Raw genomic sequence first — 16,561 nt, forward strand, 5'->3', positions numbered from 1 at the left:
TAGTCTTCTGTAGGTATTACTGTCCTCATTTTACAGACGACAAAGCTGAGGCTCCAAGGGAGTGGTAACTTTACAAAGGTTTACTAAGGTTTTAGGTGTAAAACTGAGATACTAACCCAGATCTGTGTCTCTGGGGCTAGGCTGCCGGGGGAAATCAGCCCAGGTCATCTCTCTCTCTCTCTCTCTCTCTCTCTCCAGTATCAACTGTGGCTTCTTAGATAGGAAACTGAGGCTGAACACTTACAGGTTTGCGCAAGTCACTGCACCGCCCACTGCCAGCCTCCTCAATTATCGACCCAGGATCTGATGTCAAGCCCCACCCTCAGGGTGCTGGGCCCTCATGTCCCATTTAAGTGTGGCCCTAAAGGCTGACAGAGTTTTCTTTTCCCAACAGGTACATGGTCCATCCCTCCAGGCCCCTTAGAGAGGGACTCAGCGAAGAGACTGAGGGAGATGGGATGTGCCAGGGTTTCCTGCTAGGAGCCTCGTCTTTCCACCCCTTCTCTGTTTCCTGTGAGAACACAGTGCTCCTCCCCTCCAGAAGATGAAGGAACAGGGCACCATCCTGGAAGCAAAGGGAGCAGCCCCCGCCAGACCCCAAGTCTGCTGGAGCCTTCATCTTGGACTCCCCAACCTCCAGAGTTCTGAGAAAATAAAGTTCTGTTGTTTACAAATTACCCAGTCCACAGAGTCGTGTTCCAGCAGCATAAGGGACTAAGACACTGTCAACACTTGTTAATTTCTGTTGTCACGCCATCGTGGTGGTTGTAAACTGGTATCACATTGTGATTTTGATTTGCGTTTCCCTGATGATTAGTGATGCTGAGCATCTTTTCACGTGCTTGTCGGCTCTTTGTGTGTCTTCTTTGAATAAATGTCTACTCAAATTCTGTCCATTTTTAAGTTGAGTTGTATGTCTTTATTGTGGTTAGGTTGTAACTGTGCTTTATACGACCAAATGCGGTGGCTCACGCCTGTAGTCCCAGCACTTTGGGAGGCCCAGGCGGGCGGATCTCCTGAGGTTGGGACTTCGAGACCAGCCTGACCAACATGGAAAACCCCATCTCTACTAAAAATACAAAAAAAAAAAATTGGCCAGGCGTGCTGGCACATGCCTGTAATCCCAGTTACTCGGGAGGCTGAGGCAGGAGAAGCCCTTGAACCCGAGAGGCAGAGGTTGTGGTAAGCCGAGATCGCACCATCGCACTCCAGCCTGGGCAACAACAGTGAAGCTCCCTCTCAAAATACTACTACTCAAAATACAAAATACTACTACTACTACTACTACTAATAATAATAGTAATAATAGTGCTTTATATATTCTGGATAGTAGATTTTTTATCAGATATGTGATTTGCAATTTCTCCCATTCTGAGGGTTGTCTTTTCACATTTTCTCTCTCTCTGTCTCTCTCTCACTCTCACTTTCTCTCCCTCTCTCTCTCTAAGAAACAGGGTCTTGCTGGGCGCGGTGGCTCACGCCTGTAATCCCAGAACTTTGGGAGACCGAGGTGGGTGGATCACAAGGTCAGGAGATTGAGACCATCCTGGCTAACACAGTGAAACCTCATCTCTACTAAAAATACAAAAAATTCGCTGGGCATGGTGGCAGCGCCTGTAGTCCCAGCTACTCGGGAGGCTGAGGCAGGAGAATGGCGTGAACCCGGGAGGCGGAGCTTGCAGTGAGTGCAGATCGTGCCATGCACTCCAGCCTGGGCAACAGAGCGAAACTCCATCCCCCCCGCAAAAAAAGAAACAGGGTCTCATTCTGTCTCCCAGGCTAAAGTGCAATGACATAATCATAGCTCACTACAGCCTCAAACCCCTGGGCTCAAGTGATCCTCCCACTTTAGCCTCCCAAGTAGCTGGGACTATTGGTGTGCACCACCACACCTGGCTAATTTATTATTATTATTATTTTTTTTTTTTTGAGAAGGAGTCTTGCTCTGTCGACCAGGCTAGAGTGCAGTGGCGTGATCTCAGCTCACTGCAACCTCCACCTCCTGGGTTCAAGCGATTCTTGTGCCTCGGCTTCCCGAGTAACTGGGATTACAGGCACGCATCACCATGCCTGGCTAATTTTTGTATTTTTAGTAGAGATAGAGTTTCACCATGTTGGCCAGGCTGGTCTCAAACTCCTGACTTCAAGTGATCCACCCGCCTCGGCCTTCCAAAAGCGTTGGGATTACAGGCGTGAGCCACCATACCTGGCCGACAGTGTTCTTTGATGCACAAAAGTTTTTAATCTTGATAAAGTATAAATTTATCTATTGTTATTGTCGCATCGCATGTGACTTTGGTGACATCTGAGCACCCATTGCCAAATCCAAGGCATTAAGATTTGCCTCAGTGTTTTCTCTAAGAGTTTTATACCTTTAACTGTTATACTTAGGTCTTTGGTCCCTTTTGATTATAGTGTGAGGAAAGACCTCAGCTTTATTTTTTTGCATTAGGATATCTGGCTAGCCCAGCATCATTTATTGAAGAGATTGTTCTCTGTGAAATGGCTTTGAAATATTATTGGTTGAAGAATTGTTTTTCTGAGTTCCCTTGCTTCAGTAGCAAATATACTAAAAACTGGAATGATACAGAGAAGATTAGGATGGCCCCTGGGCAAGGATGACATGCAAATTTGTGAAGTGTTCATTTTATTAGAAATAAAAATTAAATTACAAATTTTTTAAGGAATTGTTTTTTGGATATACAATTCTTGGTTGACAGTTTTTTTTCTTTCATCATTTTAAATATGCCAACCTTCTGGCCTCCACGGTTTCTGACGAGAAATCAGCTGTTAATTTTATTGAGGATCCCTTATATGTGACAAGTTTACTTCTCTTGTGATGCTTTGAAGATTCTCTCTTTTGCTGGATAGGAGTGAAGCAAGACGGCAAAATAGGACTTTACAGTGATTGTCCCGCCACAGAAACATCAATTTGAACAACTATTCATGCTTGAAAATATCTTCACGCGAGCTCAGGAAACCAGGTGAGAGATCGCAGTATCTGGCTGTAGCATAATGAGAAATTATACACTGGCGAGGGTAGGATAGGCAGTTTTAAATTACCCACATCATCCTTCCCCAGCCCCAGGCAGCACAGAATTGAGAGACATGCCATCCTCTGGGGACGAAGAGAGGGAAGTGAACAAAGGACTTTTCCTTAGACCCCAATACCAGGCCCAGCACCAGGAAAACCCCCACATCCCATATTCCAGGCCAGTAATCATGGACTGAGACTCTAAACCCACCCTCAGATCACACCATATACAAAAATTAACTCAAAATGAATTAATGACTTAAATGTAAGTACCAAATTATGAAACTACTAAAAGAAAACGTAGGGGAAAATCTCCATGGCACTGGCCTGGGTAAGGAGTTTTTGAGAAAACCCCCAAAGCATAGGCAACAGAAGCAAAAATAGATAACTGGGATTACATCAAGCTATAAAGTTTCTTTTTTCTTTTTTATTTTTTTGAGACAGGGTCTCACTCTGTTGCCCAGGCTGGAGTGCAGTAGTGTGATCACAGCTCACTGCCACCTTGACCTCCAGGCTCAGGTGATTTTTTAAAATTTACTTTTATTTTTGTATGTATCTAAAATATTTCAAAAGCATATAAAATGTATATTCAGACACACTGTTACATTTCTTCCCTCAGCCTTACTATGACCATACCGTGTAGTTAACCATATGGTATGGTAAATTCACATTTCTTCCCTCAGCCTATGACCATACCGTGTAGTTAACCATATAGTATGGTAAATTCACATTTCTTCCCTCAGCCTTACTATGACCATACCGTGTAGTTAACCATATGGTATGGTAAATTCACATTTCTTCCCTCAGCCTTACTATGACCATACCGTGTAGTTAACCATATAGTATGGTAAATTCACATTTCTTCCCTCAGCCTTACTATGACCATACCGTGTAGTTAACCATATAGTATGGTAAATTCACATTTCTTCCCTCAGCCTATGACCATACCGTGTAGTTAACCATATAGTATGGCAAATTCACATTTCTTCCCTCAGCCTTACTATGACCATACCATGTAGTTAACCATATAGTATGGTAAATTCACATTTCTTCCCTCAGCCTTACTATGACCATACCGTGTAGTTAACCATATGGTATGGTAAATTCACATTTCTTCCCTCAGCCTTACTATGACCATACCGTGTAGTTAACCATATGGTATGGTAAATTCACATTTCTTCCCTCAGCCTTACTATGACCATACCGTGTAGTTAACCATATAGTATGGTAAATTCTATATTTTTTGTTCTTCCTGGGTGTCTTTTCTTTTTATTATACTTAAGTTCTGGGATACATGTGCAGAACGTGCAGGTTTGTTACACAGGTATACAAGTGCCATGGTGGTTTGCTGTACCCATCAACCCATCATCTACATTAGGTATTTCTTCTAATGTATCCCTTCCCTTGCCCCTCATCCCCAACAGGTCCCAGTGTGTGATGTTCCCCTCCCTGTGCCCATATGTTCTCATGGTTCAACTCCCACTTATGAGTGAGAACATGTCGTGTTGGGTTTTCTGTGTTAGTTTGCTGAGAATGATGGTTTCCAGCTTCATCCATGTCCCTGCAAAGGACACGGACTCATTCTTTTTTATGGCTGCATAGTATTCCATGGTGTATATGTGCCACATTTCTTTTATCCAGTCTATCCTTGATGGGCATTTGGGTTGGTTCCAAGTCTTTGCTATTGTGAACAGTGCTGCAATAAACATATGTGTACATGTGTCTTTATAGCAGAATGATTTATAATCCTTTGGGTATATACCCAGTAATGGGATTGCTGGTCAAATGGTATTTCTAGTTCTAGGTCCTTGAGGAATCGCCACACTGTTTTCCACAATGGTTGAACTAATTTACATTCCCACCAACAGTGTAAAAGCGTTCTTATTTCTCCACAACTTCTCCAGCATCTGTTGTTTCCTGACTTTTTAATGATAGCCATTCTAATTGGTGTGAGACGGTATCTCATTGTGGTTTTGATTTGCACGTCTCTAATGACCGGTGATAATGAACTTTTTTTCAAATGTTTGTTGGTCGCATAAATGTCTTCTTTTGAAAAGTGTCTGTTCATATCCTTTGCCCACTTTTTGATGGTTTTTTTTTTTTTTTCCTGTAAATTTGTTTAAGTTCTTTGTAGATTCTGGATATTAGCCCTTTGTAAGATGGATCGATTGCGAAAGTTTTCTCCCATTCTGTAGGTTTGTCTGTTTACTCTGATCATAGCTTCTTTTGCTATGCAGAAGCTCTTTAATTTAATTAGATCCCATTTGTGAATTTTGGCTTTTGCTGCCATTGCTTTTGGTATTTTAGTCATGAAGTCTTTGCCCATGCCTGTGTCCTAAATGGCATTGCCTAGGTTTTCTTCTAGGGTTTTTACAGTTTTAGTTCTTATGCTTAGATCTTTAATCCAGCTTGAGTTAATTTTTGTATAAGGTGTAAGGAAGGTGTCCAGTTTCAGTTTTCTGCATATGACTAGCCAGCTTTCCCAACACCATTTATTAAATAGGGAATCCTTTCCCCATTGCTTGTTTTTGTCAGGTTTGTCAAAGATCAGATGGTTGTAGATGTGTAGTGTTATTTGGGAAGGCTCTGTTCTGTTCCATTGTTCTATATATCTGTTTTGGTGCCAGAACCAAGCTGTTTTGGTTACTGTAGATTTGTAGTATAGTTTAAAGTCAAGATAGTGTGATGCCTCCAGCTTTGTTCTTCTTGCTTAGGATTGTCTTGGCTAAATGGGCTCTTTTTTGGTTCCATATGAAATTTAAAGTAGTTTTTTTCTAATTCTGTGAAGAAGGTCAATGGTAGCTTGATGGGAATAGCATTGAATCTATAAATTACTTTGGGCAGTGTGGCCATTTTCACGATACTGATTCTTCCTATCCATGAGCATGGAATGTTTTTCCATTTGTTTGTGTCCGCTCTTATTTCCTTAAGCAGTGGTTTGTAGTTCTCCTTGAAGAGGTCCTTTGTATCCCTTGTAAGTTGTATTCCTAGATATTTTATTCTCTTCATAGCAATTGTGAATGGGCGTTCACTCATTATTTGGCTCTCTGTTTGTCTATTATTGGTGTTTAGGAATGCTTGTGATTTTTGCACATTGATTTTGTATCCTGAGACTTTGCTGAAGTTGCTTATCAGCTTAAGGAGTTTTTGCGCTGAGACAATGGGGTTTTCTAAATGTACAATCATGTCATCTGCAAACAGAGATAATTTGGCTTCCTCTCTTCCTATCTGAATACCCTTTATTTCTTGCTCTTGCCTGATTGCCCTGGCCAGAACTTCCAATACTATGTTGAATAGGAGTGGTGAGAGAGGGCATCCTTGTCTTGTGCTTGTTTTCAAAGGGAGTGCTTCCAGTGTTGGCCCATTCAGCATGATATTGGCTGTGGGTTTGTCATAAATAGCTTTCATTATTTTGAGATACATTCCATCAATACCTAGGTTATCGAGTGTTTTTAGCATGAAAGGCTGTTGAATTTTATTGAGGGCCTTTTCTGCATCTATTGAGATAATCATGTGGTTTTTGTCATTGGTTCTGTTTATGTGATGGATTACATTTATTGAATTGCATATGTTGAACCAGCCATCCCAGGGATGAAGCTGACTTGATTGTGGTTGATAAGCTTTTTGATGTGCTGCTGGATTTGGTTTACCAGTATTTATTGAGGATTTTTGCATCAATTTTCATCAGGGATATTGGCCTAAAATTTTTTTGTGTGTGTCTCTGCCAGGTTTTGGTAGCAGGATAATGCTGGCCTCATAAAATGAGTTAGGGAGGATTCCCTCTTTTTCTATTGCTTGGAATAATTTTGGAAGGAATGGTACCAGTTCCTCTTTGTACCTCTGGTAGAATTCGGCTGTGAATCCATCTGGTCCTGGGCTTTTTTTGGTTGGTAGGCTCTTAATTACTGCCTCAATTTCAGAACTTGTTATGGTTCTTTTCAGGGATTGGACTTCTTCCTGGTTTAGTCTTGAGAGGGTGTATGTATCCGGGAATTTATCCATTTCTTCTATCTTTTTTTTTTTTTTTTTGAGACGGAGTCTGGCTCTGTCGCCCAGGCTGGAGTGCACTGGCTCCATCTCGGCTCACTGCAAGCTCCACCTCCTGGGTTCGCACCATTCTCCTGCCTCAGCCTCCCGTGTAGCTAGGACTACAGGCGCCCGCCAACATGCCCAGCTAATTTTTTGTATTTTTAGTAGAGACAGGGTTTCACTGTGTTGGCCAGGGTGGTCTTGATCTCCTGACCTCGTGATCTGCCCTTCTCAGTCTCCCAAAGTGCTGGGATTACAGGCGTGAGCCACCGCACCCGGCCTTCTTCTAGATTTTCAAGTTTATTTGTGTAGAGGTGTTTATAGTATTATCTGATGGTAGTTTGTATTTCTATGGGGTCAGTGGTGATATCCCCTTTATCATTTTTTTTGTGTCTATTTGATTCTTCTCTTTTCTTCTTTCTTAGTCGGCTCAGGTGATTTTTCCACCACAGCCTCCCAAGTAACTGGGAGGACAGGTGCATGCCACTATGCCCAGCTGAGTTTTGTTTTTTGAATTTCTTTTTGGTACAGACAGAGTTTTGCCATGTTACCCAGGCTGGTCTTGAGCTCCTGGGCTCAAGCAGGCTGCTCACCTCAGCCTCCCAAAGTGCTGGGATTACAGGTGTGAGCCACTGCGCCCAGCTCTAAAACGCTTCTGCACAGCGAGGGAAAAAATCAGCAGAGTGAAGAGACAATCTCCAGAATGAGAGAGAACACTTGCAAACTACTCATCTGCTACAAAGTCGGCATCTAAAATATACAAGGAACTCAAACAGCTCAACAGCAAGACAATAACCCAGTTTTTTAAATGGGCAGAGGACCTGAATAGATATTTCCTAAAAGAAGTAATTTATATATATTCTGGATAGTAGGTTTTTATGAGATATGTGATTTGCAATTTCTTTCTCCCATTTTGTGGGTTGTCTTTTCACTTTCTGTCTTTTTTTTTTTTTTTTTTGATGGAGTCTCACTCTGTCACCCAGGCTGGAGTGCAGTGGCGCAATCTGGGCTCACTGCAACCTCTGCCTCCCAGGTTCAAACGTTTCTGCTCCCTCAGCCTCCCGAGTAGCTGGGATTACAGGCACACGCCACCATGCCCGGCTAATTTTTGTATTTTCAGTAGAGATGGGGTTTCAACGTGTTGGCCAGGCTGATCTTGAACTCCTAGCCTCAGGTGATCCACCTGCCTCAGCCTCCCAAAGTGCTGGGATTACAGGCTTGAGCCACCGCGCCCGGCCAGTATATTGTAATCTTAAAAATGCTAACATAATGGATGTATTCTCACCACAGAAAATCACTGTGAGATTATGCATATGTTAATTATCTAGGTTCAGTCACTCCACAATGTATATATACTTTAGAACATATCTGGTGGAATCTCCAAAAAAGCTACTGGAACTAATAAAAAATGAATTTAGCAAGACTGCAGGATACAACCAGATCAAGGTGCTAAAGTCAATTTTATTCCCATATATTAACAATGAATTGCAAATTAACATATTAATTCTCCCCAAATTGATCCATAGATTTAATGCAGTTCCAATTAAAATCCAGTAGGTTTTCTTAAATATAGAAATTGAAAAGTTGTTTCTAAAAGTCACAACATGGCACATGTATACGTATGTAACAAACCTGCACATTGTGCACATGTACCCTAGAACTTAAAGTATAATAAAAATAAATAAATAAATACAAATTAAAAATTAAAAATTTTAAAAAGAAAAGAAAATTAAAAGCACCTACGAGAGATTAGAGGCTTCTCAGGAAAAAAGAAAGAAAGAAAAAAAATGAAAATTAAAAGCAACTAGAAGAGCCAAAGTCATTCTGAAAAACATGAACAAAGTTAGAAGGGTAACACTACCTAAATTCAATACTTATCACAAAGCGATATAATCAGACTTGTGTGGGATTGGCGTAATAAAGAATTGATTAATGGAAAACAGAGTGCAGAAATAGACGCACATATACTGGGAGAACTAATTTTTGACAAATATTTGAAGGCAACTCATTAAACAACGGACAATCGGGCACTGTTTCTCTTCATACTGAAAAATTATTTAATATTTCTTGTAATGTAGATTTTCTGTTAGTAAATTATTTCAGCTTTTGTTCATTTAAAATATCTTTATTTCACCTTCATTTCTGATGGCATTTTCAATAGATGTGTAATTCTGATTAATAGATTTTTTTTTCTTTCAGAACTTCAAAGGAGCTGTTTCATTTTCTATGAGTTCTGTTATTTCTGGTGAGAATAACACGGTCATTCCTACTGTTGTTTTCCTATATGTACTGCATCCTTTTCTTCTGACTTCTTTCAAGATATTCTATTTATTTTTTTTTACTCAGCAATTCTACTTTAATGTGGCTGGGGTGTCTGTTCATACTGCTTGGAGTTTACTGAGCTTCTCGGATATATGGATTGCAATTCTTATCAAAATTAGAAAAAATTTGGAACCATTTTTTCAAATATTTTTCTGCCCCGATATAACATATCTCCTTCTAAGGCTCTGATTACATTTGCTTAGAGTGCTTGATATGTCCCTGCAGACCACCAAAGCTCTATTCTTTTTGTATTTCTCTGTGGGTTTTAAATTGGATAGTTTTTATTGACCTGCCTTCAGATTTGCTAATCCTTTCTTTGCACTATTGATTTTCCTAAGTCCATCCTGTGAAGTTTTAATTTCCGATATTGTATCTGTTAGTTCTAGAATTTCTAATTTTTCTTTTTCACACTTTCATGTCTGTGCTGAGTCCCCATCTGTTTACTATTTCTACGCTTTTCTTTAAATCCTTGAATTTCTTGTGACAGCTGGTCAAAAAACATTAGCTGCCAATTCTATAATCTTTGTCATCTTTGGATTTGTTTCTATTAACCCTTTCTTTTTTTCTTCTTCTTCTTTTTTTTTTTTTTTTTTGAGATGGAGTCTCGCTCTGTCCCCCAGGCTGGAGTACAATGGTGCAATCTCGGCTCACTGCAAGCTCTGCCTCCCAGGTTCAAGTGATTCTCCTGCCTCAGCCTCCTGAGTAGCTGGGATTACAGGTGCATGCCACCACTCCCGGCTAAATTTTGGCTTACTGTTTGGAAAGTTCTCCCAGGCAAAAAGCTAGGATTAATAAGGAACTTAGCACATGTATTTCTCTTCTTTCAAAGTCACATTTCTGCAGTTTTACTCCATCTATTTTCTACAATATTATTGCTGTCTAAAACACAAAGCTGAATCCAATTCTTGTTTCTCTGTCATGGCTAGAGCTGCAAATCCTCCATCCTATTTTTCCCCATTGTTGAATATGAATGGAGTGTTAAAGATTACCACACATTTGAGGAAAGCTTCTTATATCAAGTCTAGAGAACAAAACTAACAGGCAAACAAACAAACAAGAGCTTGAATGAGGCAGAAACCACACATGGAAAGAAAGGCTTTAAAAATAAGCCTCTTATGGCCAGGCGCGGTGGCTCATGCCTGTAATACCAGCACCTTGGGAGGCCGAGGCAGGCGGATCACGAGGTCAGGAGATCGAGACCATTCTGGTTAACACAGTGAAATCCCATCTCTATTAAAAATACAAAAATTAGCCGGGCGTAGTGGAAGGCACCTGTAGTCTCAGCTACTCAGGAGGCTGAGGCAGGAGAATAGCGTGAACCCAGGAGGCAGAGGTTGCCGTGAGCGGAGATCGTACCACTGCACTCCAGCCTGGGCAATAGAGCGAGACTCCACTAAAAAAAAAAAAATCCTCTTATTAATATACCCAGGGAGGTAGTGCATCCATGATTCAAGAACAGAATTTTATATTTTAATAAAAGAGTGAGACCATGTGCGGTGGCTTACACCTGTAATCCCAGCACTTTGGGAGGCAATGCAGGCAGATCATGAGGTCCGAAGTTTGAGACTAGTCTGGCCAACATGGTGAAATCCCATCTCTACTAAAAATACAAAAATTAGCCGGGCGTGGTGGTCCATGCCTGTAATCCCAGCTGCTCAGGAGACTGAGGCATGAGAATCATTTGAAGCTGAGGTGGAGGTTGCAGTGAGCTGAGACTGCACCACTGTACTCCAGTGTGACAGAGTAAAACTCGGTCTCTAAATAAGTAGATAAGTAAATAAAAATAAAAGAGTGAGAAACTACAGAGAAAAAAACCTGTTTTTAGAAAATAAATACGTGGGCCAGGTGTGGTGACTCACACCTGTAATCCCAGCACTTTGGGAAGCCAAGTTGGGTGATCATCTGAGGTCAGGAGTGCGAGACTAGCCTGGCCAACATGATGAAACCCCCTGTCTACTAAAAATACAAAAATTAGCTGGGCGTGGTGGTGCATGCCTATAATCCCAGCTGCTCAGGAGGCTGAGGCAAGAGAATCACTTGAACCTGGGAGGTGGAGTTGCAGTGAGCTGAGATCACACCATTGCACTCCAACTCCGTCTCAAAAATAAATAAATAAAATACAAAATTAGCTGGGTGTGGTGGCACACATCTGTAGTCTCAGCTACTAGGGAGGCTGAGACAGGAGAACTGCTTGAACCTGGTGAGAGGTGAAGCCAGCTGGACTTCCTGGGTGGAGTGGGGACTTGGAGAACTTTTCTGTCTTACAAGAGTGTTGTAAAATGCACCAATCAGCATTCTGTAGCCAGGATTGTAAAACACACCAATCAGCACTCTGTAGCTAGCAAGAGGATTGTAAAATGCAACAATTAGTGCTCTGTAAAAACGCACGAATCAGCACGCTGTAGCTAGCAAAAGGACTGTAAAATGCACCAATCAGCACTCTGTAAAAACGTACCAATCAGTACTCTGTAGCCAGCAAGAGGATTGTAAAATGTGTCAATCAGCACTCTGTAAAATGCACCAATCAGTGCTCTGTAAAACGCACCAATCAGCAGGATCCTAAAAGTAGCCAATTGCAGCTGGGTGAGGTGGCTCACGCCTGTATTCCCAGCACTTTGGGTGGCTGAGGAGGGCAGATCACGAGGTCAGGAGATTGAGACCATCCTGGCTAACACAGTGAAACCTCCTCTCTACTGAAAATACAAAAAATTAGCCAGGCATGGTGGTGAGCGCCTATAGTCCCAGCTACTCGGGAGGCTGAGGCAGGAGAATGGCGTGGACCCGGGAGGCGGAGCTTGCAGTGAGCTGAGATCGTGCCACTGCACTCCACCCTGGGCGACAGAGTGACACTCCGTGTCAAAAAAGAAAAGAAAAAAGTAGCCAATCGCAGGGAGGATTGAAAAAAGGGCACTCTGATAGGACAAAAACGGAACATGGGAGGGGACAAATAAGGGAATAAAAGCTGGCCATCCCCCAGCCAGCCCTGGCAACCCTTCAGGTCTCCTTCCACCTCTGGAAGCTTTGTTCTTTCACTCTTCACAATAAACCTTGCTACCACTCACTCTTTGGGTCCATGCCATCTTTAAGAGCTGTAACACTCACCGCGAAGGTCCACCACTTCATTCTTGAACTCAGCCACACCAGGAACCCACCAGAAGGAACCAACTCCGGACACACCGGGTGGCAGAGGCTGCAATGAGCTGAGACTATGCCACTGCACTCCAGCCTAGGTGAAACAGCGAAACTCCATCTCAAAAAAAGAAAAGAAAAACATCACAAAAATATAAAGTTCAACAGACAGATGGAAAATATGAGGGGCAGAAAAGATTTTTAAATTGCTAATCCAGCCCAAGAAGGCTAATATCTGAATAACAGGAGTTTCAGAGAAAACAGGAGACAGAGATACCAAATAAATAGTCAAGAAACTACCAGAAGCATACGTCTCCAGAATGAAAAAAAAGCACTGCCCAGAACAAGTGCTCTGCACAATTGATGAAAATACACCAACATTAAAGTACATCACTATGAAATGTTAGCACATTGAATGAAAAGCACATATTTTATATGCTCCCAGATAAAAAGGGGGGGGGGAATAAAACAGTTTCCATAAAAGAAAGATCAATCAGAATGCTTCAGATGTCTTCACAGCAGCTCTGGAAGGAAGCAAGCATCTTCAGAATTATGGGGAAAAATAACACTTGCAACTTAGATGTATATATCCTGGAAAGCCACCAATCATGTATAAGGGTAGATTAAAGACATTTGCAGACATACAGGTTCTCAAAATAATTATCTCCTATGCTTCTGGTTTCTAGAAGCTACTATAGAATGTGTTAATAATACAGGGGGAAAAAAACAGAAAAGAGGAGTCATAGAGTCCAAGAAAGAGACTCGAGCTCAGGACTGAGGCAAAGGAGAGGCCCTGAGGGAGGGTGACAGGAGGTGCCTGGGTGAAAGCTAGTACCGAGCACGAGGGTCACCTATCCAGACACGAGCAGAGCAGGAGGCCTCACGAGAGAGTTCCTCAAGAAGTTAAATCTGCAAAGGAAGCTAATGTGTTTTTATGCAACTGAAAGTAGATTTATCTAACCAGGGAAACGTTCGGGGATAAAATTAGTGATAAGTGGCCCGATGCGGTGGCTCACACCTGCAATCCCAGCACTTTGTGAGGCTGAGGCAGGTGGATCTCCTGAGGTCAGGAGTTTGAGACCAGCCTGGCCAACAGGGTGAAACCGTGTCTCTATTAAAAATATAAAAATTAGCCAGGTGTCATGGCGAGTACTGGTAATACCAGCTACTGAGAAGGCTGAGGCAGGAGAATCACTTGAACCTGGGAGGTGGAGGCTGCAGTGAGCCCAGATGGCACCACTGCCCTCCAGCCTGGGCAACAGAGAGAGACTCCATCTCAAAAAAAAAAAAAAAAATTAGTGATAAATACAGAGAGAAATAGTTGACAGTCATTGCCTCTAGTACAAACAAAAGCTGTTCTAGGACATGGAAAGTAATTACAGTACCACATGGTTCAGCTGTGAATAGCATTTACATATTCACAATGCCATTACAATCTAGCCAAAATGCCATTAAAACTGCATATTCTTGGGAAGATGAGGGATTAAAAGTGGGTGTGGGGGTTAGGGACAGAGAGGGAAGGAAAGAGCCTAATTTTCATCTTGGATTGTGGAAACACAATAAATGCAGCTTAAAATGAAACAATCAAGAACGAGAATAGAAGCTGCTATTTAGAGATATGGAAGTTAATGCCTAAAGAATCAAAGAGAAGAACAGGAAATGAAGAGACTGCTGTTCTTGGTATAATTCTTCAACATTTTGTTTTAATTTTTAAGGATTACTTCCAAAGGGTAGGTTCTAAAAAGTGAAAGTATTGGACCAATTATGTACCCTTTTTGTTGTTGCTGTTGTTGTTTTTTGAGACGGAGTCTCGCTCTGTCGTCCATGCTGCAGTGCAGTGGCACAATCTCAGCTCACTGCAAGCTCCACCTCCGGGGTTCACGTCATTCTCCTGCCTCAGCCTCTGGAGTAGCTGGGACTACAGGCACCCGCCACTATGCCCGGCTAATTTTTTGTATTTTTAGTAGAGATGGGGTTTCACCGTGTTAGCCAGGATGGTCTCGATCTTCTGACCTCGTGATCCACCCGCCTTTGCCTCCCAAAGAGCTGGGATTACAGGCGTGAGACCCCGCGCTCGACATTTTTGTTTGTTTTTAGAGACAGGGTATCACTCTGTCACCTAGATCGGAGTCCAGTGGTGGAATCACAGCTCGCTGCACTCTCAAACTCCTGGGCTCAAGCAATCCTCCTGCCTCAGCCTCCCAAATAGGTGGGGCTACAGGCGTGCATCACCATACCTGGCTAATTTTTTTGTATTTTTTTGTAGAGACAGGGTCTCCCTGAGGCAGGGAACCTAAGGCCAATTAGTGCTGACTTCCTAGAATTGAATCAAAATGAAAACCCCAACTTTCCACACCCAAGTAACAAAAGGATCAGAGGCTACTCCCTTTGCAACTGTCTCCACCTTTCTGTGAGGCAGATGAAAAATGGAAAGTGCCTCTGATTGATCCCTTTCTGCAACCAATCAGACTGGTCATGGGCCAGGTCTTCAATTGCATAGGGTAAAACTTTGTAACTTAACTTCAGCCTCTCATTGGTCCCCTCCTGTAACCAATCAGACGTTTGCACAGGGTATAACTCTGTAACTGCACTTCAGCCTGGGTTGCCTTCTGCAATCAGTCAGACTGGTCAGGGGCCACTCCTTCATTTACATAAGGTATAACCAAGTAACCAATGGGAAACCTCTAGAGGGTATTTAAACCCCAGAAAATTCTGTCACCAGGACTCTTGAGCCACTTACTGGAACCCACTCCCACTCTGTGGAGTGTACTTTCGTTTCAATAAATCTGTGCTTAATTCTTTCATTGCTTTGTGCATTTTGTCCAATTTCACGTTGAAAACACCAAGAACCTGGACAACTCGTAGTCAAGACCCTCCACCGGTAACATCACTATATTGCCCAGGCTGGTCTTGAGCCCCTCCTGAAGCAATCCTCCAGCATTGGCCTCCCAAAGTGTTGGGCTTACAGATGGGAGTCACTGCACCCGGCTGGTGTACTGTTTAAACGTTTTTGCCACATTTCAACCTATCCTCCTTTACAGAGTTGTATCAGCTCTGTTCCATGGGTGATCTGCTCTAATTTGGACTTCCATCCTACTTCCTGACTGTTAAATTAGGCTCTAGCCAGGCACTGAGCATCTCTGATACAAAGGCCTGATATTTGACTGTGGGTTGCAGGACCCCAGGGAAGAGAGGGGGCCCTTTCAGAGGCCACCGGGGTAGGTTTCTGGGGAAGGTGACATTAAAGCTAGAGCTTAAAGAAGGAAGAGTTTTACATGTGCGGAGGGAAGGGAAGGGCTTTCTGGTAGGAAATGAGAGAAAACTGTTCTGTGGTTTTGTTTGTTTTTGTTTTGAAATACAGACAAGGTCTCACCTGTTGCCCAGGCCAGAGTGCAGTGGCATTCATAGGTGACAAAGTGCTAGCAGCCCTCACTCTCAGCGCCTCCTCAGCCTCAGCGTCCACTCTGGCAGCGCTTGAGGGGCCCTTCAGCCCGCCACGGCACCGTGGGAGCCCCTCTCTGGAGCCAGCCGGCCGGCACCACCGGCCCAGGGCAGTGAGGGGCTTAGCACCTGGACCAGCAGCTGCGGCGGTTGTGCCGGGTCCCCCAGCAGTGCTGGCCTGCCGGCGCTGCACTCAAATTCTCGCGCGGTTTGGCTGCCTCCAGGCGGGGCAGGGTTCAGGACCTGCAGCCCACCATGTCCGAGCTCCTACCCCTGCGGTGTGCTCCCGCGAGGCCTGAGCCTCCCCGATGGGCGCTGCCCCCTGCTCCGTGGCACCCGGTCCCATCCACAGCCCAAGGGCTGAGGAGTGCAGGCACGGCTGGGGACTGGCGGGCAGCTCCATCTGCAGCCCCAGTACAGAATCCACTGGGTGAAGCCAGCTGGGCTCCTGAACTGGATGGGGACTTGGAGAACTTTTGTATCTAGCCGGAGGATCATATGTGCACCAATCAGCACTCTGTGTCTAGCTAACCTAGTGGAGACTTGGAGGACTAGCACTCTGTGACTCTGTCTCTAGCTCAAGGATTGTAAACGCACCAATCAGCA

General features: G+C 43.3%; 1 protein-coding gene and 1 non-coding gene across 2 annotated transcripts in view; one reads left to right on the top strand and one right to left on the bottom strand.

The window, feature by feature from the left end:
- The first annotated feature begins 2,549 nt into the window (after nucleotides 1–2,549).
- Nucleotides 2,550–2,653, top strand: LOC123574199 (U6 spliceosomal RNA). The gene has a single exon (XR_006699096.2). It is a non-coding gene; the product is annotated as a U6 spliceosomal RNA (small nuclear RNA).
- LOC135971533 (uncharacterized) overlaps nucleotides 2,631–16,561 on the bottom strand; it is a 49,395-nt gene continuing 35,464 nt past the window's right edge. Inside the window, exons 5-6 of the mRNA XM_065547211.1 lie at nucleotides 12,488–12,635; nucleotides 2,631–3,005 (exon numbers count right to left, since the gene is read on the bottom strand). The gene's annotated coding sequence lies outside the window, so the exon portion shown is untranslated. The remainder of the gene's footprint in view (nucleotides 3,006–12,487; nucleotides 12,636–16,561) is intronic.

The sequence above is a fragment of the Macaca fascicularis genome, chromosome 6, assembly GCF_037993035.2.
Source record: "Macaca fascicularis isolate 582-1 chromosome 6, T2T-MFA8v1.1".
Lineage (NCBI taxonomy): Eukaryota > Metazoa > Chordata > Mammalia > Primates > Cercopithecidae > Macaca > Macaca fascicularis.